Below are 25,513 nucleotides of genomic sequence, written 5' to 3' on the forward strand. Positions count from 1 at the left end.
GTGCTGACCCTATCGTACAGAATGGGTCAGGCATCGGCGTGGCTTTGAGCTTCCGGGGTGAAGGATGGCACTTGAAGATGAATAATGCTAACTAGCGAAGCAGAGCGCAGCCATGGAGTGCAAATATAGCAGTGTTTGTCCGAGTGCAAGTCAGCTGGCTGCAGCTGATTGCGGAGACGTCAGGGAGCTGGGGATGTGTCAGCTGAATTCTGGATTGGAGGACATCGCTTGGCAACAAAGAGCTGTGAAGGATCTGGAGCGCGGTGCTGCGGGGAGCAGCTGATGGAGTTGGCTGTGGCTGGGACTGGAGAAGAAGAGGCTCTTGGGGAGACCTCTTCACCCCTTACGGCTCTCTGAAAGGAGGGTGCGCTGCGGTAGCAGCGATAGGATGAGAGGTGATGGCCTCACGTTGTGTTGGGGGGGGATCGGGTTGGATATTGGAAGAAAGTTCTTCTCCATAAGAAGGGAGACTGCCCAGGGAGGTGGTGGAGATACTGTCCCTGGAGGTGCTCAAGAGCCGTGGGTGTGTGGCACTCGGGGCCGTGGTCAGTGGGCGTGCTGGGGTGGGTTGGGGTTGGACATCACAGAATCGTAGGGGTTGGAAGGGACCTCCAGAGATCATCGAGTGCAACCCCCAAAGCTTGAGCTTGGAAGCCTTTTCCAACCCATGTGGTTTGTGAGTGGTGGAGATGGGTCAACAATTGGACTTGATGATCTTCTCCAACCTTCTACAATATCTTTAAGAAGTCCCTCAAAGAGCGGTGTATTTATTTGTGAGTTCTGTGGGGTTCTGGCCCATCTGGTGGCCACGTTACGCTGTGATGATAAGGGATGTGGAAAAGGTGAATGAAGAAGCTGCCGTCCCTGAGGAAGAGGTGGGTTGAGGAGCATGCGCCTGCCTTACAGGTGGGGGCTGGGGTCGGATGTAAGTTCCTCCCCACTTCATCTGCTGTAGCCTTGAGCTGAGTGGGGCTGGATGGGAATATTGGGTGACAGTTGACCTTTCTCAGAGGGTTGGAGGTCCAGTGTTGCTTTATTTATCATCAAAGGCTTCGTCTCCCTGACTGTGGTGTTCCTTGTTTCAGCTCACGGACAGAGAGACCCTAAACCACGTTCTGACCTTCATGTGGGAAGGGTCTGATGACAGCCTCTTGCAGTGTTAGAGGGCATGTTGCTATTTTACAGATGAGTAGGATGGCGAATGAAGGGAGGGCCTCTCCTCACTGCAAAGCTCAGGCTTGGTGACTTTAATGGCTGTGTTGGATGTTCTTTGGGCACCTGCTCCGTGGAAGGTGCCCTTGCCCACGTGTTTGGGGGGACTGGCTGGGCTTTAAGGTCCCTTCCGACCCAAATCATTGTGTGGAATGATTCTGTGAAATCATCAGTGCCCGTCAGGTGTTCAGCTCAATAAACTCGCACAGTCTTGAGTACGTGAGCTCAACACTGTCTAGGTGGGAGTCTTTGTCTGCCCCAGCAACGTGGGAACAAGCAACCCTTGTACAGTGACTTTTCACAAGACTCAGGCACTTGGTGTGTGGGACAAGGAGCAGCAGTCGCGTGATGCAAGTCCTGGCCAATGCATTGCATGGCAGGTGGGATGGGGAGAATGTAAACCTCCATGTGACAAGCCCTGGTTTGGGCAAAGGAGCAGTAGAGCATCGTGAAACCCTACATAAGGAGGAAGCATTGGGAGGGGCTGCCCAGGCCGATACCCCCATTTCTGGAGGTATTTGAGAGATATGTGGATGTGGCCCTAAGGGATGTGGTTTGGTGATGGGACTCAGGTTGGTGGTTGGGCTTGAATGTCTTTTCCCACCTAGACAGTTCTGTGATGTTTGTGATCAGATTGGTCATCTCGAAGGTCTTTTCAAAGAATCCCGGAGTGGTTTGGGGTTTGAAAGGACATGAAAGCTCACCCAGCCCCGACCCCTGCCATGGGCAGGGTCACTTGCCATTGACCAGGCTGCCCTGACCCCATCCAACCTGACCTTGACCACCTCCAGGGATGGGGCATCCACAGCTTCTCTGGGCAGCCTGATTTTTTTTTTCCCAACCTAGATGACTTTGTGATTGTTGATTCACAGCTTTTCTCTCATGATGCTTTTTTACATCTGTGCTTGGGAAGGACCAAGGAAGAGCAGCCTCCAGGTTTCACTTCCTTTTCTTACCCCGGGACTCTCCTGTGTGCTGAGCCTCTTTTGTGGTGGCTGCATCAAGGAACACGAGCTGTATTTACTGCACTTGAAGCATTCATGGAGGCATTTCCATGCTACAGCTTGGGATGTGGAAGCCAAGAATAAGAGACCTAGATCTGAGAAGACAGACGTCCACTTTTCCTGACGTTTGTGCCTCGTTGGCTAGCTGACATCCATCCCCGTTGCTGCTGGTTGCACTGACTCCTTTCTTTGGGAGCCGTCTCCTTGCCTACAGGCTTCAATCTGTCAGCTGTCAAAGCCTGACGTAAAATTTGTTTGATGAGGCTCTTGGCAAATTGGTGGAGGGATTTAGGCTTACAGGAGCAGCGCTGATCGCTGGTTCGCAAGCTGTCCCCCCGGCGCCCCGTTAATGACTTTGTGGAATTCCCTTCTCCCTGGAGCCTCACATTTGACTTGTCTTAAATCATTAAAAAGGAAAAAAAGAAAAAAGAAGGAAAAAAAAAAAAGGAGCACGGGCTCTTGGCGCTGCTGCCAAGTAGGTCAGTGCTCTCCCAGTTGTGTGGTTGGGGAGGCAGAGACGTTATTTGGTGCCTCGTGGTGGGATGGAGATGGGGCTGGAAGCACAACAGGGCTTCCCAGCGTTAGCTCAGCGCTCATCCTCGAGTGATAATAAGTCATCTGGCCTCAGCAAAGCCCAATTAAAATAAATCTCTGTGAAACCTGGCAGAGTAGATGATGCTTTGCTGAATTCTGGGGTGCAGGAAAAGCGGCAGAATCTGAAATACGAAGGGGTGAGCAACTGAAAAACGGATGGAGTGGGCAGTTGGGGTTGCATGGAATGAGACAAACTCACCTCCTTGCATTGGGAGCTATTGAAGTGACCCCAGGTGCTTCCCATAGGAGGAACTGTGCCCCCAAATGAGCCCATGGTATTGGGGTGAGAACTGGATGTTCTTCAAGGTCCGTTCCAACCCAAAGCGTTCTGTGATTCTTTGGAAAGTTGAACTGGTTGTGCTATTGCTGGGTGCTGGTGATTCTAAGTCCTCCCGTGTGCATCTGGCTTGAAAAAATGTTATTTCAGCAGAGGATAACTCACCAATCGAATAGGCACTGACCACAGGGATAAACATCATGTTCCAAATCCCTACGATAGTTTCATTTTAATAGTAAGCTACTCCACATGAACTGTTGTGGAGCATGAAAAAATTGATTGTACGTTGCCCAACTGTGACCACTTGCCCCATGTGTTACACGTGTAGGGTTTCAAGCTCAGATTCTGTGTTGGTTGCACTGTGGCCATCCGTGTCTGTCCAAAAGCTGAGTGCTTTTTGGAAGAATCTTTAAGGATCGTAGAACCGGAGGATGGGTTGGGTTGGAAAGGTCCTCAGAGATCATAGAGCCATGGAATGGTTGGGTTGGAAGGGTCCTCGAAGATCATGGAGGTATGGGATGGTTGAGTTGGGAGGGTCCTTAAAGATGATAGAGCTGTAGAACGGTTGGGTTGGAAGGGACCCCAAGCCCCCCCAGACACACTCTTGCCGTGTGCTGGCATCCACCTACTGGATCAGGTTGTCCAAACCCATCCAGTCTTGCCTTGAGCTCCAGGGATGGAGTACCCTCTGCTTCTCTGAGCCTTACCACCCTTGGAGTGAAAATTTTCCTCCCAGCATCCCCTCTTTTATCTTAAAACCATTCCCCTTCCTGACCTTCCTGGTGTCAGGTTGTTTTTCTCTCCTTTTTTGTGATCAGACACTGTTTCTCCATCCCCTTTGCAAGCCATCTGCTGCAGCTGTGAGTTCAAACCTAATACACGGTAAGGTCAAGCTCCTCTTTTTTAATTTCCTTTTTTATTTTTTTTCCTGAAATCAGGTGGATCTCAGGCAGGTCTTAAATCATGGGGATTAGGGCTGTGTAAGTACAGCATCAGCTCTCCTCCTGCTGGCAATTGCTCTGTTTGGGGCTTATTGTTCACGTTCTTGCACTGGGCGTATTATCAACATGCTTGCAAGTGGGTAGATGGCAAATTTTATGGGGGGGGGTGGGAGGGGAATCTACCAAAAAAAAAGCACAACACCTGGTGTTTAGGAGCCCAATGAATGAAGCCCTGAGGAAGAGGAGGTAGCTCCAAGGCTGCCCTAAAAGCTTTGGGGCTTTGCTTCAGCTTGCAAACCGCATTTTGTTTGCTGCTGCTGCTGACCCTGTGCTTTCAGAGGGCTCCTGCAGTGTTTTTTCCACAGCTTCTGGCTCTGGGTTTTGTGCTTACAGCAGAGCAACAGAGCACTGCACGCTGCTCTCTGTGCCCGCGTGACCGACCCTTCCATACGACGGCTGAGTGGTGGTTGAGGGCTGCTGAGAGCAAGGGTTTGTTGGCGGGGGGACAGGCTCCCTCTTAATTGCTCTTTTCCATCCTGCTGTGACTGCGTGCAAGCGCTCAGAGGGCTGCAGAGAACACTGCAGCCTCTGTTCCCTGTGCAGACAGTGCTCAGAACAAACCCGCTGCACGCCGGATGGTGCCGGAGCGCGGCACGCGTGATCTGCACAGCCCCAGCCAGCCCTCATCCTACCCTGCATGACTCAGTGTGCTCTGCCCTCCTTAATCCTCCCTCTTGTATCATAGAATTGTTAAGGTTGGTCAGGACCTCTAATATCATCGAGTCCAATGCCAGCCCATCCTATGATCATAGAGTTATTGAGGTTGGAAGAGCCCTCCAAAATCATTGAGTCCAGTGCCAGTCCAGCCCCACCATGCCCACTCCTATGATCATAGAGTTATTGAGGTTGGAAGAGCCCTCCAAAATCATGGAGTCCAATGCCAGTCCATCACCACCATGCCTACTCCTATGATCATAGAGTTATTGAGGTTGGAAGAGCCCTCCAAAATCATTGAGTCCAATGCCAGTCCATCACCACCATGCCCACTCCTGTAATCATAGAGTTACTGAGGTTGGAAGAGCCCTCCAAAATCATTGAGTCCAATGCCAGTCCATCCCCACCATGCCCACTCCTATGATCATAGAATTATGGAGGTTGGAAGAGCCCTCCAAAATCATTGAGTCCAATGCCAGTCCATCCCCACCATGCCCACTCCTATGATCATAGAGTTACTGAGGTTGGAAGAGCCCTCCAAAATCATTGAGTCCAATGCCAGTCCATCCCCACCATGCCCACTCCTATGATCATAGAGTACTGAGGTTGGAAGAGCCCTCCAAAATCGTCGAGTCCAATGCCAGACCAGCCCCACCATGCCCATTCCTGGGATCACAGAATCACTGAGATTGGAAGATCCTTCCAAAATCATCGAGTCCAACGCCTGCCCATGCCTACTCCTATGATCATAGAGTTATTGAGGTTGGAAGAGCCCTCCAAAATCATCGAGTCCAATGCCAGCCCATCCCCACCATGCCCACTCCTATGATCATAGAGTTACTGAGGTTGGAAGAGCCCTCCAAAATCAGTCCAACGCCAGCCCATCCCACCCCGCCCGCCCATTGATTTCAGAGCCAACGTTTTACCTTTTTTTTTTTTTTTGTTTGTACTCTAATGAAGAAGTTTTTTGATGCTGTAATTAAAAACATGGGTTTAATGGGCATGCCGCAGGATGTAAATTCATAGGGGGAATAAGATACATATACGAGTCGAACTTTTGAGACCAAAGAGCTTTTGTGCTCGCTTAGTCTATTGTAATTAGGGGTGTGGTGCTTAAGGGATATTAATTAGTCCCATGGGTGAGGCTGGGAGCCAGAAAAGCGCTGCCTCCGCCCCTGTTCCCCAGTGGGAGCCTTGGGGTGGTGAAGTGTAATGATAATGTAATGAAAATCCCTTGGGACGTTGGGTGCAGCTGGATTTGCCGTGTGGGTTCCAAGCCATTCCATCGGGGCAGTCATTGCAATATCAAATCTAGCTGGGAGCGAATGGTGGTCCCAACTTGGCGGGGAAATGCCCTGAAGGAGCGCGTGCTGATCTGCTCCTGACGTGGGAACTGGTGCCAAGGAAGCCACCCACCCCATCCTCGTCTCTGAGGGTGTGCCAGAGGCGCCTCGCTATCCTTGGGATATCTGCGTGGAGGATTAATTACGGCCCTGGTCCCTGGGAGCGCCGTCTGCTTCCTATCCTTGGGGACTGGTGGGGCCACGGAGGTGCAGGTGGTCACGGGTCGGTGGTGTTCGTTGGCCAAACCCAAGGAGCGATGGGTGGGCTGGGTTTTCACTGGAACAGCTGGGAAACGCTCTTAAAGCTTTGAACGAGAAGGCTGCAGCAATTAAAGGCAGCCTGACGGGGAAGGGAAATAGCCGTGGTAATTACAGCGGTGATGAAGAAGGGGAAAATGATAGGGGCAGAGTTATCAATTAGATACTGAGTCAGGAGATGAGCGCGGCAGAGGGAGAAACTGCTGATGAGCAGTGAGCTTCGTGGCTTCCAACGTGTCTGGGACTCATTCCTGACCATGGCGTGGGCTGTTAATTGATGCTGAGGATGTACCTGGTGAGCGCTTCCTTCTAGTGTAGTTCAGGCCACTGTTGTCTGGGAAATGGAAGCAGAAGGTAAAGCTTACTGAAAAATTCAGGTAAAATCATAGCAAATAAGTGTGGGGATACGTCATCTTGGAAACGAAAGGCATCAGGAGGTCCAGATAACACTTGGTGTTGTGGTAGTGTATTAAAAAGTCAAGCAGGAGGATCTGGGTGGCTGTCCCAGCAACCCAGCGTGTGGGGTAATCCAATGTGCCAGCTGGAAGAGGGCTGTTGGTAAGGATGTAGGGTGTGTGGGGTCCGTTAACGGGGGCTGGTGGAGCATCGGTTGCATTGGCCTTGGCATATCCCTTGTGTAGGGATTGCCTTTCTGATACTGGCATAACGCTGCAGACCGAAGGCGAGTGGTGGATCTGAATGTTGAGGCTAGAATCCTTCAGCGAGAAACTCTGATTTTGGGGCTGGAGGTTGGATTTTTTTCAAGCTTTCCATTAGGGAATTCTAAAGTATTTCAGTTTTGAGGATGGCGTCGTGCATCGTGCTGATTTCACTCTTGTGGATGAAGATAAATTTCAGCTTTTCGGTTGTCACACACGAGACCACTGTTTAAAATATTAATTTCTCTGGCAGCTGCTCGCTGCGTTCCTCTGAGATGTGGTTTAACCCAGTTTCTTTGCCTGCAGTGTTGGTGGTAACGAGGCTGACTTTGCTCTGGCACTGCGGACGGCGATGTGTGGCACTGTGGTTCCATTTCAGGACATGAGGAACGGGATCACGGAATGGCTGAGGTTGGAAGGGATCATTGGGTCCATCCCTGCTCCAGCAGGGCCACCAAGACCATGTCCCGAAGGGTTTGGAGATCTCAAAGGAGAAGACTCCACAACCTCGTTGTGTTCCTGTGTTCCATCGCCCTTCCTGGGAGGGCTGGCAAGCGATGCAGCAAAGTTGGGAGAACCCAACGCTTGGTGTTGCCATTCTCTTTGGGGTCTCCCCTTTCCCTCAGGGTCTGCCCTTTCCCTTGGGATGTACTGACTGCTGAAGGCTCCGGGGACGGATCTGGCATCATAGGTGAGCTGAAGTGCCCTGAGAACCTCTAGCTCTGTAGGAAGCGGTGTCAGACGGAGTTATTTGTGTCAGGAAAGCTCCGTGGGAATGGGAAGAGGTGTTGGTTCCGCCTCAAGACACGCTGAGATCCTTTAATAGGTGTGTTCCGATGCACTCAGTGTTAGTGGTAATGGACTTCAATGGTTTCATTGAATTCATAGGAATGAGAACCACATTATCCACTTCCATCCACCCACTTCACTTCCCTGCTGTCATCTTCCAGGAATTACTGCTCTGTCTCTGTCCTCTTACACACGTGGCGTCCAACCAGAGAGAGGAACGATCTAAAAAGAAGCCCCTGATGACTCCTTGAAGGGCATTCTGCCTCTCAGAGACTTTTTTCTTCCTCAGGATGTCTCACCTGAACTGAATTTCCTTAAAAACGCTGCTCTGCAGTCGCTTGTGCCTGCTGAGGTTTGTCCCAGAGGTTGGGGCAGTGTGAGCCTTCGTGCATAGCGCTCCGCTTTGCGTTCCCACTCTAAATATGGCAAAAAAAAAACCCCACAAAACCACTCATAGTGGGACTTCATGTGCAGAAGACCCATGGTGTGGGCATGGTGGGATGGGTTGAGGGGTGGACTTGATGATCTTTACTGTGTCCAGTTTTGGGCCCCTCACTGCGAGAAAGATATTGAGGCCCTGGAACGTGTTCAAAGGAGGGCAACAAAGCTGGTGAGGGGTCTGGAGCACAGGGCTGATGAGGAGAGGCTGAAGGAGCTGGGAATGTTCAGCCTGGAGAAGAGGAGGCTCAGGGGAGACCTCATTGCTCTCTATGGCTGCCTGAAGGGAGGTTGTAGTGAGCTGGGGGGCGGCCTCTGCTCTCGTGTCATCAGTGATAGGACCAGGGGGAATGGTTTCAAGCTACGGCAGGGGAGATTCAGGCTGGACATGAGGAAGTATTACTGTTCAGAAAGGGTGGTCAGGCACTGCAATGGATGCCCAGGGAGGTGGTGGAGTCACCGAGCCTGGGGGTGTTCAAGGAAAGGCTGGATGTTGTGTTGAGGGACGTGGTTCAGTGGGAGCTGTTGGGAACAGGTGAACGGTTGGACTGGGTGATCTTTGAGGTCTTTTCCAACCTTGGTGATTCTATGATTCTATGATTCTATCTTCCAACCCTAATGGTTCTGTGATTCTACAAACCCAGTGGTGGAGGTTAAACGCCAGCAGTCCCAGCGTCGTTCAGCTCCGGGAGCGCTATGGGAGCAATCCGTCAGGCTCGTTTGAGTAAAGCACGTTGTTAAGTGGATTAAAGTAATTAAGCATTGTTAACGCCAATCGCTTGCGCGATAACGAGCTCTGCCACGGGGGCCCCGCTTATCTGTCACGTCTCTGTGACAAATCTGCGCCCACCAGAGGTTTTATATTTCAGAAAACATCCATCTGGAAAGCTGCAGCACGTTTTTGTTGGGTTTTTCACCCCGTTTTTGTTGGGTTTTTCACCCCATTTTTGTTGGGTTTTTCTCCCCATTTTTGTTGGGTTTTTCACCCCATTTTTGTTGGGTTTTTCACCTCGTTTTTGTTGGGTTTTTCTCCCCATTTTTGTTGGGTTTTTCACCCCGTTTTTGTTGGGTTTTTCACCTCGTTTTTGTTGGGTTTTTCACCCCATTTTTCAGATCGGGAGCGCTGCAGATCCCATCTGGAGGAAAGCAGCATTCTGCAGAGCTGTCAGCCGCCTGTGGGGAGCAAACCAGGAGCAGGAGCAAGCATGAGAAGCGCAATAGCAAGGGACCACTTGTGGCTGCAGCTCTCATTTTCTGGGCTGCCGTGCTGCGGTGCGGTGTGGGGAAGGCATTTCTGTGACTTCTGAAGGTGCCCAGCAGCGAGCAGAACTGGCAGCGTGCTCAAGGCCCCGAATGGCTCGAGCTGGATGAAAAAAACCGTGTGGTTTTTGCTTTTGTTTTAGCACCAAATTAGCAAGCATCGCACTTCTGTTTCCTCGAGCTCTCCTGGAATTTGCAGGAGGAGGAGGAACAAAAGTGAGCTGCTGGCAGCATGTCATTTTGGAGCCGGTGTGTGGCTGCTGACGAATGGCACAGCGGTGTGGCAGCGCTCAGCCCGCCTTCAAAGCGTGGGGAGTGGGATGTAATGGCAGGTTTCGGTGCTATTTCCCAGTGGGAAATAATGCTGCAAGTCCTCCAAAACATTTGGGACACCATTCCAAAGAGGAGGAATGCAGAACATCCAGAAATGGCTGCTCTGACATTCATGTGTTCTTCCAGAAGCATAATAGAACCACGGTTGGTTTGGAAACGTCCTTAGAGATTATAAAGCAAAGGAATGGTTGCGTGGGAAAGGTCCTTAAAGGTCGTAGAGCCAGGGAATGAATGGTTGGGTTGGAGAGGTCCTTAAAGATCACAGAACCAGGGAATGGTTGGACTGGAGAGGTCCTTAAAGATCACAGAACCAGGGAATGGTTGGGCTGGAGAGGTCCTTAAAGATCATAGAGCCAGGGAATGGTTGGGTTGGAGAGGTCCTTAAAGATCATAGAGCCAGGGAATGGTTGGGCTGGAGAGGTCCTTAAAGATCATAGAGCCAGGGAATGGTTGGGTTGGAGAGGTCCTTAAAGATCATAGAGCCAGGGAATGGTTGGGTTGGAGAGGTCCTTAAAGATCATAGAGCCAGGGAATGGTTGGGTTGGAGAGGTCCTTAAAGATCATAGAGCCAGGGAATGGTTGGGTTGGAAAGATCCTTAAAGATCATAGAACCAGGGAATGGTTGGGCTGGAGAGGTCCTTAAAGATCATAGAGCCAGGGAATGGTTGGGCTGGAAAGGTCCTTAAAGATCATAGAGCCAGGGAATGGTTGGGCTGGAAAGGTCCTTAAAGATCATAGAGCCAGGGAATGGTTGGGTTGGAGAGGTCCTTAAAGATCATAGAGCCAGGGAATGGTTGGGCTGGAGAGGTCCTTAAAGATCATAGAGCCAGGGAATGGTTGGGTTGGAGAGGTCCTTAAAGATCATAGAACCAGGGAATGGTTGGGCTGGAGAGGTCCTTAAAGATCATAGAGCCAGGGAATGGTTGGGTTGGAGAGGTCCTTAAAGATCATAGAGCCAGGGAATGGTTGGGTTGGAGAGGTCCTTAAAGATCATAGAACCAGGGAATGGTTGGGCTGGAAAGGTCCTTAAAGGTCATAGAGCCAGGGAATGGTTGGGCTGGAGAGGTCCTTAAAGATCATAGAACCAGGGAATGGTTGGGCTGGAGAGGTCCTTAAAGATCATAGAGCCAGGGAATGGTTGGGTTGGAGAGGTCCTTAAAGATCATAGAGCCAGGGAATGGTTGGGCTGGAGAGGTCCTTAAAGATCATAGAGCCAGGGAATGGTTGGGCTGGAGAGGTCCTTAAAGATCATAGAGCCATGTAATGGGTTGGGCTGGAGAGGTCCTTGGGTTGGAGAGGTCCTTAAAGATCATAGAGCCAGGGAATGGTTGGGTTGCAAAGGTCCTTAAAGATCATAGAGCCAGGGAATGGTTGGGTTGCAAAGGTCCTTAACGGAATTGTGAAATGGTTGGGTTAGAAGGGTCTTTAATGGAGCCATGTAATGGGTTGGGTTAGGTTGGAAAGGTCCTTAAAGATTACAGTGCCAGGGAATGGTTGAGTTGGGAAGGCCCTTCATAGAACCCCAAATGGACTGAGTTGGAATTGCTGAGCTTCGAGCCATTCCCTCGTGTCCTGTCACTGTTAGTCAGTGCCCATGGCAAGCCTTCTTCAATTGCCCTACCAGCTTCCAGCTTCAGCACTGGAGAAAGAAGGGTAAAACAAACCCAACCCACCTGGGCTGGAAATGCCCCAAATGGCATTTTTGGCCACAGAGTGGTTGGTAAAAAGGGGAAGAAGGCAGAGGCACAGAATGGTGATCGTGAAACACGTTGGAACTGTTGGTGCCTTCCACCAGAGGAACATTCCAAGGGTCAGTGCTGCTGTTGTTCTTTATTTTCTCCACCCCAGGCTTCCTGCAGTGGTGCAACAGATGGTGCTGCAGCCGAAATTCCAGGAACGCGATGCCAGCACCGAGTCACTGGCACTGGGAGCAGATGGGGCCACGTCTTCACGGAGGGCATCGTGCTAATGGTGTTTAATAAGTGTTTAATAAGTGTTTAGCGAGAGCTGTGCTCCTCCAGCCCCAGGGAGGGGGTCTGAGTGCCGTCCTCACCTCCCTGGTTGGGTGATAATGAGGGCAGAGCCACGTTCTTCAGGAGGAAGGAGCAGTGTCTCCATTTTTCCAGTGCTGAGGAATAGTGTTTGTCGTAGAATCACAGAATGGCCAGGGTTGGAAGGGACCTCAAGGATCATGAATCTCCAACCCCCCTGCCACATGCAGGGCCACCAACCTCCACGTTTAATGCTTGTCCATGGAGCTGGATCCCAGATTTTGGGATTCCACTTGTGGAAATGGCAGGATTTGACCAAAAAGGCTCATTTTGAGGCCCCCTGTACCCAAGGGAGGGTGGGGGAGAGGCCCAGATGGCCCCTAGAAATCATTTCCAGCCTAGAATATCATCAAAAAGGGAAACGTGGCGTAGGATTGATGACAGAAGCTTCCCATCTCCCATCTAGACAAAGAACTGCAAGCTGCAGGAGGGCACTGGTGCTGCTCTTTGGGTCTTTACTTATTTATCTGTGTATTTCTTGTAGGGTACACCTGATCTTCCAAGAAATTTCTTCCTCCTTATCTGCACGGCCTTAACCCCAGCCACGATAACTTGCACACAGGGCGCACAGAGGTTTGCATTTCTGTCCCACACCTTCAGCCATCTGATTTTGGGCGGCGTGGGGACGTCCCCGATGTCCCCCTCCCTCATCACGTCGCGCTGCTGCCCGCGGCTGTGAGCACAGAGCCCCAGGAATCCGCTGCCACTGCCAGCACAGGGGCTGGGGCAGCAAATGCTGCGCAGCTGCCGGGTGGCTGCGGTTGGGTTACGTGCTTTGCTGCGGGGTTTGGCAATCCGTGCCTCTTTCCTTCTTGGAGTTCCATTGGGGGCTGGCGAAGCAGGGAAGCACCTTGGTTCATCGTGTCGATGCGATTTTGGGTGGAAAAGTGCTCCTTGTGGTGAAACATTCATCGCCATCCCCTGTTTCTTTATTGGCGTCCTTCTTTTCTTCGTTGCCACTCCGCTTTCTCCGTTGCCACTCCAGTTTCTCTCTCCAGCGTCCCGCTTGTATTCCCAAATTGCTAAAAAACCCGGTCGCTTTTCTCTCTGCCATCCTTTTCACTTCCCAGGTTATTCAGGCCTGTCGTGCAATCGGTCCATTTCTCCTCACAGTCAGCTGATTTGCCCCTAAATCTGGGGAGGGAGAACGCAATTCCCCCCCCCCCCCCGCCTTGAGTTTTGCCCAGTGCTGCTCGCAAGCAATTCACTTTGTCGTCTCACCCACTGGAAGCACCCACGCTTCTTTTTTAATACCATTTCTCTTCCAAATGAGATAACCCTGCTCTGAATCGATCTGCTGACCCTACATGCGTTACGCACGACCCTATTTTCCCCCATCAGAAGCAACAAATCTGATTCCTGTAATGAACAAGAGCACACGCCGCCGTTTGCTTTGCGCAGTTGCCACTGGCTTTGCCCAGTTGCCATTGGCTTCAGTGCCCTCCAACCCCACCTGGGGGCTCAGGGCCGCTGCAGCTTGGCACCCACGTCACTGCTAAAGGGAGGATCTGGGGGAAAAGCAGGGGGAGGCCACTTGCCGAGCTCCTTTCCCATCCCACAGGCAGGCTGAGCAGCACGTTTCACACCTGCTGTGCCGTGGCAGTGATTGACAACAGCCCAACGTATGGCTGTGTTCCAGCACAGGCCTTTCCCTTCCTTTGCTTTGCACATCACCCATGGGGCAGCTGCCTGCATTTGTCCTCGCTGCAGGGCTGGGGCAGCAGCTGCACCGCAGGGATCGGCTCCGCTGCTGGGATTCCCTGCGTATCGCCGGTGGGCTCCCTGTGTGCTCCTTGCACGTGTTGGGTACATTTCCTGCATACTTCTTGCAGATTCCTTCCACATTTCTTACATCTTTCAGCAGCATTTCTTCTGTTTTCCTTGCATATTTTGCCTGCATTCCGTGCGTATCTCTTGCCAAAGCCATGCGTGTGCTGTTTTTATTCCCTGCTTATTCGTTGCCTGTTTCTTGCTGTGTTCCTGTATTCCTTCTGTATTCCTGGCATATTCATCGAGTATCCTTGCATTTTGCTTCCTTATTCCTTGCAAATTCCCTGTGTTTTTCCTGAGTATTCCTTGCATATTCCTTGTGTATTCCTTGAGCATGTCTTTGTTTCTTGCATATTCCATGCGTACTCCTAGCTTATTCTTGCATGTCCTCGAGTATTTCTTTGTATTTCTTGCCTGTTTCTTGCATAACCTTGCGTATATCCTTGTGTATATTCCTGTACATCTTTGCATATCCCTTGTGGATTCCTTGTGTGTTTCTTACACCTTTCTTATTTCTTGCGTATTTCACACACATTTTGTGTGCATTCCTTGCACATCTCTTGGACGTTCCATGCATATTTCGTGTGTGTTCCTGTTGCAGTCCCTGCTTACTCCCTGAGCATTTCTTACACGTTCCTGATGGTATTCCTTCTCTATTCCTTACGTATTCCTTGCATATTCTTTCTATGTTCCTTGCATATTCCTTGAGTATCCGTGCATTCTGCTTCCTTATTCCTTGCAAATTCCTTGTGTATTTCTTGAGTAAGGAATACTTCTGCTTATTCCTTCTGTACTCCTTGCTTATTCTTGCACGTCCTTGTACGTCTTTGTATTTTTTGCATAGTGTTGTTGCACAGTGCTGATGTTCCTATGTATTCCCGTGTGTCCTTGCACATTTATGGCATATCCTTCCATATTTCTTGCACGTTCACTATTCCTTGCAGGCTCCTTGCGTATCCCTGCACATCCTTGCGCTTTCCTTGCGCATTTCCTGCATTTTGCGCCTGCCTCGTCCGTTTCCTGAGCATTCCTTGAGGATTCCTTGCATGTTCTGGAGGATTCCCGTGCAAATTGATTGCACACTGCCTTGTGTATTCCTTGCACATTACTTAGGAAGTACTGAAGACATTCTGGAGGCTCCCACTCCTCCCTAAAATCTGTCCCACTGTCACTGCTGTGGAGTTGTGGCACCCTTTCCTTTCCAACACGTCTAACTCAGCCCCAACAACTTTGGGGTTTGCCAGTGCTCCACCTCATTTGTTTTTTCCAACACTCCCATTCAGGTTTGGAATTCTCTGGTTTGGAAAATCAGATTTTTTTTTTTTTGTGCCCCCCGAAGAACCTTTTCTTAAATTTCCTCCCTAAAGAAACAAAGAACTTCTTATCATCTCCCATGTTGGTGCAAATAGGGTGAGCAGCGAAGCTCAGACATGCCGTCCCCACGTTGCACGGGGCCGGGCACGCAGCCATGGGGAACTGGGAACAAAATAAAACACGTGCCAAGGTTTTTATAGGTTCTGCCAGCCGGGAGCTCAGCGTTATCTGTTTGATGTGCTCTTTTTCCAGCTCTGGGCATGGAAAGGAGGGCAGCTGAGGTTTGGAGAATTCCCTTTTTGCAGAGATCTTGGGGAAGATCGGGGAAGTTTCTCGCTTCCGTTCCGATCGGTGGTGAATTTTGATGCATTTTGCTGCAGGTCGCTGCTTGTTGGCAGGCTTTTGGCAAATAGCTGAAAGTTCAAAGCGTTCCGCTCCGTATTTCACACTTCCAGTATTGCCGAGAGATTATTACTATTAATAACCCATTAATCATCTTTCCTCTGCAGATTTCAGTTGGAAAAGCAAAATGTGATGTATTTTTTTAAGAAGCATTAGGGTCAGAGTTGGCAAGTTGAGGAATCTTTGCTCTGTTGAATTTTTAGGAACTTCAGCCCTGAGAAGTTTGGGTTTGTGGGCCCAGCACTGGCACTGAAGTAGTGCTCGTGTCCAGACTTGATTTGGGCTGATCCAGATGGTGTGAGGATGGGTGACCTACGAAGGCACCATCCCAAGGGAGGACCATCCCACCTCCAAAATGGTCGATGCTTGGGAAGCTGGAGCTCTTCTCCTGCAAAGAACATTGAGGGAGCTGAGCTGAATGGGGCCTTGGGCAACCTGAGCCAGCGGGGGGCAACCAGCCCACGGCAGGGGTTGGTGCTGATTGGGCTTTCGGGTCCCATCCAACCCTACCATTCTAGGGTTCAGTGGTTTTGTGATCTTTAAGGACCCTTCCAACCTATTCTGTAGCTCTGTGATCCTTAAGGACCTTTCCAACTGAACCATTCTGTGATTCTGGGCCCTTTAAGGACCTTTCCAACCCAGCCATTCTGTGGCTCTGTGATCTTTAAGGACCCTTCCAACTTATTCTATAGCTCTGTAATCTTTGAGAACCCTCCCAACCCAATCATTCTATGACCCTGTGATCTTAAAGGACCTTTCCTATCTGTCCTATAGCTCTGTGATCTTTAAGAACCCACTCAACCCAATCATTCTGTGGCTGTATGATCTTTAAGGACCCTTCCAATCTATCCTCTAGCCCTGTGATCTTTAAGGACCATCCCAGCCCAACCATTCTACAGCCCAGTCATCTTTAATGACCCTTCCACCCTAAGCCATGTGCTTCTGTGACAGTTCATTTGCGGGGGGTGAAGTAAAAGGTGTCTGGAGGAGGATGTGGTTGGAGTGGAGGTTTGTGATGAATGGAAAGGTCATTGGGTTGAGCAGTGTGGATGAATTGGAAGGAGCCCACTGCAAGACCACCAAGATGCTGAAGGGACTCGGAGCGTCTGCCCTGTGAGGAGCTGAGGGAGATTCTACCCATGGCCATGAATCCCTGTGGGAAGGTAGGAGAGGATGGAGCCAGGCTCTTACCAGTGGTGCCCAGCAGCACGATGAGAGGCACTGGGACCAACCAGAGCTCGGGAGGCTCAGTCCCTCCGCACCCACCCAACTTTCTGCTTCCCTTCAGCAAAAGTTGCAAGAAGTCAATATGCTCCAGACCTTGACCTCTCCCACTTGGCTGGAAGAAACGAGCGCAGAGCTCATTAGCACCGACTGACTGAAGCTCCTGTAAGCCTCCAGCTAAAAGGCTGAGCTGCTTTGAGGAGCCCGAGGTCGCCCTGCTTTTGAGCTGACTCGATTCATCCCCGCCTCTTCGTTATCTGCCTTCTGGCAGCTTTTTGGGGGGAGCTGGAAGGAGATAACGCCCGGCTCAGCTTCGTGCTGTCAAGTTGGGATTGGGAGCATCTGTAGAGCGCGCGTGCTGATAAGAGAGGAGGAGATCACAGCCATCCTCTCCTCTTTGGAAGCTGTCCTTCGAAAGGGATTTGTGTGCGAGCCGTGTCCTCTACGCCAAGAGCCACAGAGCCAAAGTTATCGACTCACGGCTTCGAGTCTGCAGAGTCTGCCCCAGGAAGGAGCAAATGCATGGGGCGGCGCAGCTGGGCACCCTGCTGGAGAGCCCCCCCGGCACTCATCCTCCTTGAGCTGCTCCGGATCTCTTTTGAACCCCTTTGTGGTTTTGAGCCCGTTTGTGTTTTTTGGCTCTGCTGCTGAGCGTGAGGTGCTATGAGAAGTCATTTCCTTTCGGTGCATGTTTAACCCACTGCGGAGCGACCCATAGAACACATCCTGAGAAAGTAAATAATGGAATCCCAGTGGCCACAATGGGTTCCCGGTGTCCTTTGTGACATTTCTAGCGTGGTTGTTTTTTTTGTTTTTCAGGCTGCTGCAGTGCCCTCCTGGCACTGATGCTGGATGGCTGTTAAAGTCTCTTCCAACCCAACCCCAGTCTGTGATGCCGTGGGACAGGGCTGTGGTGTTTGCTGTGTCCTCTTCATTCCCCTCTTGGCCATTCTCAGGCCTTGTTCATCACTTTCGGTCCCTTTCAGGCCATTCCTGACTCCTGTGTGTCACTTTCTTGGCCATTCCTGACCCTTGGTGAGGGGAGGGGACCTGTGACCATGGTGGATTCCTCCTGGATCCTATTGGGCTCCAGCAGAGCTGGAAACCATCTCAGTGCTGCTCATTTCACAAAGTCTTCAAGCTTTAATTTAACCCTGACGTCTCTGTTTAACACAGCTTGTTAATTCTCTTTTGTCCCCAACAAAGACTTCAGTGTGAGAACACCCCCTGCTGGAACTCAGCCTTCCTCCCATGGCTTTATTTCTGGTTGCTTTCTTCTCCCCCTGTTTATCCACCAGCCCATGCCCAACGCGCGCCGACCGATTCCTGGTAGATTCCTATATGGAAGCTTCAATTTTCCTTCGGCATCTCCATGTAAGTTCAGTTTCTATGGGAACAGAGAAAGGAGAAATGCTCAATCTTCCTACCCGTGCGTTTGGTAGAGAGTGCATGGAGGCTGACATTGAGGCTGACATTGAGGAGCTCCATCTCTTCTGCTGGACGGGCGAGGTGGGATCTTGCTGTCATCCCAGTGTTGGGTCTCATCCCACGTCTCGGGGTTTTGGTTCCCGTCTTGGGGGCTTTGAATCCTGCTGGAAGGAGAGAACTGTGGTTGCATACGGGTGCCCCAAGGTGGTTCAGAGTTGGAGGAGGTCAGTCCTAGAAGAGAACATTACAGAACGTCCCAGCACTGCGTGGTGGGGACGAGGTGGCACGTTTGATCCCTGTTTTTCCCTATGGAAGGAGACCCCATCACCGTGCTGGTGCACAGAGCAGTGTTTACAGCAACGTTGGCACTTAGCCCTGCTGTTCTGGCATTCCCCAAACCCTTCCTCAGATCCTCCCCATGGTTCAGGAAGCCTAATTTCATTTGTCCCGGCCCTTTTGTTGCTGGGGCAGTCTTTTGTCAAGAGGGGAAGGCTTATGCAAACTCTCTGCCGTTCCCATAGCGCTGGTAAGATTAATATTTAAAAGCAGCATTCCAGGTTATCCGGATATCTCTTCCTTCAGCTCGCCAGGAAGAGAAGGAGCTGGCAGGGAGCCGGGAGGCTCAGCCCTATGCAAAACCCCACTGCACGCTGGGCTGCCCCCAGCGCCGTGCGTTGAGTGAAGCGCCCGCAGCCACGGCACTGTCCCAGTTCCACAAGCACTTGGAATTGCTTGGGGCGTGCGATTTAGATTGCAAATCCCCTCCAAGTTGCAAATCCATGCTGTCCTGCTTTGCTTTCACGGCTGCCTGTTCCCTTCAAATGAGTTTTTGGGTTTTTGTGCGAGTGCTGGAGCTGTCGTCGGGCTTGGAGGAGGAAAGGGGGTGGCTGGGGGTGCTGCGAGCTGCTTGGGAAGGGGCTTGAGATGCCTTCAAGTAGCCTCAGGTGGGGGAAAAAGGACCCTCAAAACTGTTAGAGGCAGAGAGTGATCTGGGTTGGAAAAGACCCTTTTGGAATCATGGAACCATGGGGTGATCTGAGTTGGAGAAAACCCTCTTAGAAAGGTGGAAGCATGGGATAAAGTCCCTCTTAGATCATGGAACCATGGGGTGATCCAGGTTGGAAAAGATTCTCTTAGAATGATGGAACCATGGGGTAAAGACCCTCTTAGAATCACAGAACCATGAGGTGCTCGAGGTTGAAGAAGACCATCCTAGAATCAAGGAATCATGGTGTGAGCTGGGTTGGAGAAGAACATCCTTGATCACAGAACCGTGGAGCGGTCTGGGTTGGAAAAGACCCTCCTCGAAAGGTGGTCTGGCTTGGAAAAAATACCTGTAGAATGATGGAACCATGAGGTGAAAACCTTCTTAGAGTGATGGAACCATGGAATGCTGTGGGTTGTGGAAGATCCTCTTAGAATCATGGAACCATGGAGTGGGTTTGAGAAGACCCTGTTGGAATGATGGAATCGTGGGGTGATGTGGGTTGGAAATGGTGTAACCGTGGGATGGTTCGGGTTGGAGAAGACCCTGTTAGAATGATGGTACCTCTTGGTGCTTGAGGTTGGAAAAGACCCTCTTAGAATGATGGAACCAGGGGGTAGAGATCCTTTTAGAGTCACGGAACCGCGGGGTGATCTGAGCTGGAGAAAACCCTGTTAGAATGGTGGCACCGTGTTGTCCTCAAGGATGGAAAATATGCTCTTAGAATGATGGAACCACGGGGTGACCTACGTTGGAAAAGACCATTGGGAAACCAGAGTCCAGCCGTCCTCTTAAATTCCCCTGTCCCATCACTGACCGGTGTCACCAGGGCTGTGTGCTGCCGTGGCCCGAGAGGAAGGATGAGGTTCTTATTTCTGAGCACAGTTGTTGTGCAACTCAGAGTTATTTATAGGCTCCGTCTTGCAGCACTTCTCTCCCCAAGCAAATCGTGGGCAGAACTGAAGCTCTGTTTCTCCCTCAAACATCTTTTTGTTCCATTTATTACCAGAAAGGGAGCCTGGAGGGAGATTCGGAGTCAGCCCTGCAAGCCTGGGGGCGACAGCTCCATCTCATCCCTCGCTGCTCTCTGATGGCTGGATTTATGGCCTCAGAAATGTCTTCCAGGGCAGGAACTTATCAGCAGTTGCGTGGAGATGGAGGAGCCGTGGGATCGGCGCCCGTAGCTCAGGAAATGTTCCTCTTTGTACAGATTGTCCCCACAATCCGTAGGCGAGCAGTTGGGTTCGGGGCTCAGCGGGAACAGGAAATTTCCCTCAGAGCCCGATGTGCGAAATGTTCCACGTGGGGTTTTTATGGCAGCGGCGGATGCGGTTCGGTGATGGGAGTCCACAGGTCGGGTGCTGGTTGAGCGTCACACCGGTGAGCATCACGAAGGTGTTTCCAACCCGGATGCTTCCTTGATCCTACAGCACTGTTGGCCCCGCTCACGTCCTTAACGGCTCATTTCAGCTCTTTGCTTTTCATCCTTCCTTAAATTAACATTTAATAATCTGGAACTTTGTTTTCTTTGTTTGTTTTTTCAGAGGAACCTTGACAGGCTTTCAGAGGGACCTCGACAGGCTGGAGGGCTGGGTGAACCTAATGAGGTTCAACACGGCAAAGTGCAAGGTTTTGCATTTGGGCCGGAAGAACCCCAGGCACCCGTACAGGCTGGGAGGAGTGGGCCTTGAGAGCAGCTCAGCAGAGAAGGACCTCGGGGTCCTGATGGATGAGAGACTGAACACGAGGCAGCAGTGCGCTCTGGCAGCTCGAAAGGCAAATGGGATCCTGGGCTCCATCAGGAGAGGGGTGGTCAGCAGGGACAGGGAGGTGATCGTCCTTCTCTACTCGGCTCTTGTGAGGCCCCACCTGGAGTCCTGTGTCCAGGTGTGGAGCCCTCAGGACAAGAAAGACATTGAGATCTTGGAAAGGGTCCAGAGGAGGGCGACTGAGATGAGCAGGGGGCTGGAGCACCTCCCCTGTGAGGACAGGCTGAGGGAGTTGGGCTTGTTCAGCCTGGAGAAGAGAAGGCTGCGGGGCGACCTCATTGCAGCCTATCAATACCTGAAGGGAACCTACAGCCAGGAGGGGAGTAAACTCTTCAGAAGGGCTGACAACAGCAGGACGAGGGGAAATGGATCAAAGTTGAAGGAGGGAAGATTGAGGTTGGATGTTAGGGGGAAGTTCTTCACAAGGAGAGCAATCAGGCCCTGGAACGGGCTGCCCAGGGAGGTTGTGGTGCCCCGTCCTTGGCCGTGTTCAAGGCCAGGTTGGACGGGGTCCTGGGCAACCTGATCTGAATGTGTGTTTGGTGGCCCTGCTGGGCAGGGGGTTGGAACTACATGATCCTTGAGGTCCCTTCCAACCCGGGTGGTTCTGTGATTCTGTGGTTTTATTTCCCGTAGTTCCTTGTTGGCCTTTCTGCCTGCATCAACTGGAAATGGCTGTAGAAAATAGAGGAGGGTTTGGAGCAGGAGGGGCAGAGGGCAGTTTCTGAGCACTGGTGCAGTGCAAAAACATTTGGAGTTTTGGGGTTTGCTGCTTGTGTTCAGAGGGCCGAGCCGAATGGGAGAGCAGTGCCCTGTAAACGGGAGGAGAACATCGCTATAAATGGGAGAGCCAACAGCCCTAAAAATGGGAGAGCGACTTCCTTATGAGTGACAGAGCAGTGCCCCTACAAATGGGGGAGCCCAGGGCTCTGCAAACATGAGAGCATCGTCCCTATAAATGGGGGAGTCGACATCTCTGTGAACGGGAGAGCGATGCCCCTAGGAAAGGGAGAGGGACTGAATGGTGAATGGTGACTGACTGCTCTCAGGGTGGGAAAGCAAACGTCGTTAGAAATGGGAGAGCCACTGGCTCACTAAGTGGGAAAGCAGACCTGGCTGGGAGAGCCCAATTTGGAGCTACTTTGCCCCCAAATCTTTTTCCCCACGGAGTTCTCCTGTTTTCACCCCACGTTGGTAGGAGGGGGTGAGGATATCTGAACAGAGGGAGCCCTCTGCAGCCCTCTCTGCATGGCTGCGTCCCTCAGTTGGTGCTGCACATCCTTTGGAACGGGGCACACGGAACGCTCGGCTTTGGACCATGCCGTACCTCACACCTATAAATTGGGATTTCTACCCAAAAATCCAGGTATCTGTAGCCTCTGCAGAGAGGCAGAGCAATCACTGCTCTGGTAGGGCAGGAATTGGGGTTATTCTGTGGCCATCACCCATGCAATTTTCCCAAGGACCATCGCTGGATGCAGGAATTGAGGTTTTCTGCTGTTTGGGGGCTGCTGCTGCCCCAGAAGTTCGGTAACCCCATCCCATCCTGAGCTTTTTTTGCCGTACCAATGTGCTCAATGTGCCCGACACTAATATTTTTTTCCATCTCCCACTGCCATGTTGACCAAAAAAAAAAAAAAAAAAGGTTATGCTTTTTGGGTTAATTCTTCAGTAAAAATAATTTTTCAGTGAAATAATTATTGAGCAAAACTGTTTTTGAACGAAATTCTGAGCAAAACCGTTTTTGAGTCAACGGAAATGAACCAAAGGATGCTGCTGTGGAGAATCAAATGAAGGTGGGATGGGCTGCTACTGTGAGTGCTGTTGAGTTTTAAGGGTGGAAATGAGGTGGGAATGATCTCCCTTGCAGAACTGAGAGGTAAGGGCTGGGTACAGGGGTCATGGTCAGCGGACGTGGTGATGGAGCGGGGTGGAGGCTGGACTTGGAGGTCTCTTCCAGCCTTAATGGTTCTGTGGTTCTGTTTTAGGGTCGTGGTAGGGATGGGTTGGGGTCGTTCTTGATGTTCTTGAGGTCTTTTCCAGCACTAATGACTGTGGTTCTATTTAGGGACACGTTGGGGATGGGTTGGGGATCTTGGAGGTCTTCTCCAGCCCTAACAGTTCAATGATTCTTTCCATGGACACAATGGAGATGGGTTGGGGATCTTGGAGGTCTTCTCCAGCCCTAATGATGCAATGATTCTTTCCATGGACACCTTGGGGATGGGTTGGGTATCTTGGAGGTCTTCTCCAGCCCTAATGATGCAATGATTCTTTCCATGGACACGATGGAGATGGGTTGGGGATCTTGGAGGTCTTCTCCAGCCCTAATGATGCAATGATTCTTTCCATGGACACGATGGAGATGGGTTGGGGATCTTGGAGGTCTTCTCCAGCCCTAATGATGCAATGATTCTTTCCATGGACACGTTGGGGATGGGTTGGGGATCTTGGAGGTCTTCTCCAGCCCTCATGATGCAATGATTCTTTCCATGGACACGATGGAGATGGGTTGGGGATCTTGGAGGTCTTCTCCAGCCCTAATGATGCAATGATTCTTTCCATGGACACGTTGGGGATGGGTTGGGGATCTTGGAGGTCTTCTCCAGCCCTAATGATGCAATGATTCTTTCCATGGACACGATGGAGATGGGTTGGGGATCTTGGAGGTCTTCTCCAGCCCTAACGGTTCAATGATTCTTTCCATGGACACAATGGGGATGGGTTGGGGATCTTGGAGGTCTTCTCCAGCCCTAACGATGCAATGATTCTTTCCATGGACACAATGGGGATGGGTTGGGGATCTTGGAGGTCTTCTCCAGCCCTAATGATGCAATGATTCTTTCCATGGACACGTTGGGGATGGGTTGGGGATCTCGGAGGTCTTCTCCAGCCCTAATGATGCAATGATTCTTTCCATGGACACGTTGGGGATGGGTTGGGGATCTTGGAGGTCTTCTCCAGCCCTCATGATGCAATGATTCTTTCCATGGACACGATGAGGATGGGTTGGGGATCTTGGAGGTCTTCTCCAGCCCTAACGGTTCAATGATTCTTTCCATGGACATAATGGGGATGGGTTGGGGATCTTGGAGGTCTTCTCCAGCCCTAACGATGCAATGATTCTTTCCATGGACACAATGGGGATGGGTTGGGGATCTTGGAGGTCTTCTCCAGCCCTAATGATGCAATGATTCTTTCCATGGACACGTTGGGGATGGGTTGGGGATCTCGGAGGTCTTCTCCAGCCCTAATGATGCAATGATTCTTTCCATGGACACGTTGGGGATGGGTTGGGGATCTTGGAGGTCTTCTCCAGCCCTCATGATGCAATGATTCTTTCCATGGACACGTTGGGGATGGGTTGGGGATCTCGGAGGTCTTCTCCAGCCCTAGCAATGCAATGATTCTTTCCATGGACACAATGGGGATGGGTTGGAGTTGGATTTGGTGGTCTTGAGGTCTTTTCCAGCCCTAATGATTCTGTGGTTCTTTTTAGGGTAACAATGGGGATAGGCTGGGGTTGGACTCGGTGATCTTGAGGTCTTTTCCAGCCTTAATGATTCTTGCTCATTAAGCAGAGTGCCGTGGCACATTGGGGGCTCATCATTGTACCCTTCTGAGACAGACATGGGTCAGGTCTCCAGAACCAAAGGATTTGTGTTACGTGTTTTCGGAGCAGGTTGTCTTGAGGGAGATCACGCGGCACGTGTGGAACAACCAAAGGGTTCACAAAGGGCAGGTTCTGCTTGGCCAACCTGATCTCCTTCTATGATCATGGTGGATGAGCAAAAGGCTGTTGATGTGCTCTACCGAGGCTCCAGCACAGCCTTTGGCGCTGCCTCCCACTGCATTCTCCTGCAGAAGCTGGCAGCCCGAGCCTTGGGTGGCTGCACTCTTGGCTGGGTGAGGAGCTGGCTGGAGGGCCGGGCTCAGAGAGTGGAGGTGAATGGAGTCAAATCCAGCTGACACAAGTGTCAGGGTGTCCCCAGGGGTCGGTGCTGGGCCTGTCCTCTTCAATATCTGTGTTGATGACCTGCATGAGGGCACTGAGTGCGCCCTCAGTAAGTTTGAGGATGACACCAAGTTGGCTGGAAGTGTGGATCTGCCTGGGGGTAGCGAGGCCCTACAGGGGGATCTGGACAGGCTGGGGAGCTGGGCTGAAGCCAATGGGATGAGGTTCAACAAGGCCAAATGCCGGGTCCTGCACTTCGGCCACAACAACCCCAGGTGACGCTGCAGGCTTGGGGCGCAGTGGCTGGAGGACTGCGTAGAGGAAATGGACCTGGGGGTGTTGATTGATGCTGGGCTGAATGTGAGCCAGCAGTGTGCCCAGGTGGCCAAGAGGACCAGAGGCATCCTGGCCTGCATCAGGAACGGTGTTGCCAGCTGGAACAGGGCAGTGATTGTCCCCCTGTACTGAGTCCAGTTTTGGGCCCCTCGCTGTAAGAAAGACATCGAGGTCCTGGAGCTGGTTCAAAGAAGGGCGACAAAGCTGGTGAGGGATCTGGAGCACAGGGCTTATGAGGGGCGGCTGAAGGAGCTGGGAATGTTCAGTCTGGAGAAGAGGAGGCTCAGGGGAAAGCTGACTGCTCTCTATACCTACCTGAAGGGGGGTTGTAGTGAGCTGGGGGTCTTTTCTCGTGTAACAGCTGATAGAACTGAAGGGAATGGCTTCAAGCTGCGTCAGGGGAGATTCAGGCTGGATGGTAGGAAATACTACTTCTCTGAAAGAGTGGTCAGGCACT

General features: G+C 51.3%; 1 protein-coding gene and 1 long non-coding RNA gene across 5 annotated transcripts in view; both read left to right on the forward strand.

The window, feature by feature from the left end:
- Positions 1-25,513, forward strand: part of ARHGAP39 (Rho GTPase activating protein 39) — a 101,567-nt gene that overhangs the window by 34,643 nt on the left and 41,411 nt on the right. The gene's annotated exons all lie outside the window — the stretch shown is intronic.
- LOC128090956 (uncharacterized) lies at positions 10,162-11,073 on the forward strand. Of its 3 annotated transcripts, XR_008211167.1 has the most exons (4): positions 10,162-10,199; positions 10,243-10,371; positions 10,630-10,758; positions 10,931-11,058. It is a non-coding gene; the product is annotated as an uncharacterized LOC128090956 (long non-coding RNA). The 3 variants fall into 3 exon arrangements; XR_008211166.1 differs by having other exon boundaries at positions 10,162-10,371; positions 10,630-10,801; positions 11,017-11,073; XR_008211165.1 differs by having other exon boundaries at positions 10,162-10,371.

Source organism: Tympanuchus pallidicinctus, unplaced genomic scaffold (assembly GCF_026119805.1).
Source record: "Tympanuchus pallidicinctus isolate F22 unplaced genomic scaffold, pur_lepc_1.0 scaffold5, whole genome shotgun sequence".
Classification (NCBI taxonomy): domain Eukaryota; kingdom Metazoa; phylum Chordata; class Aves; order Galliformes; family Phasianidae; genus Tympanuchus; species Tympanuchus pallidicinctus.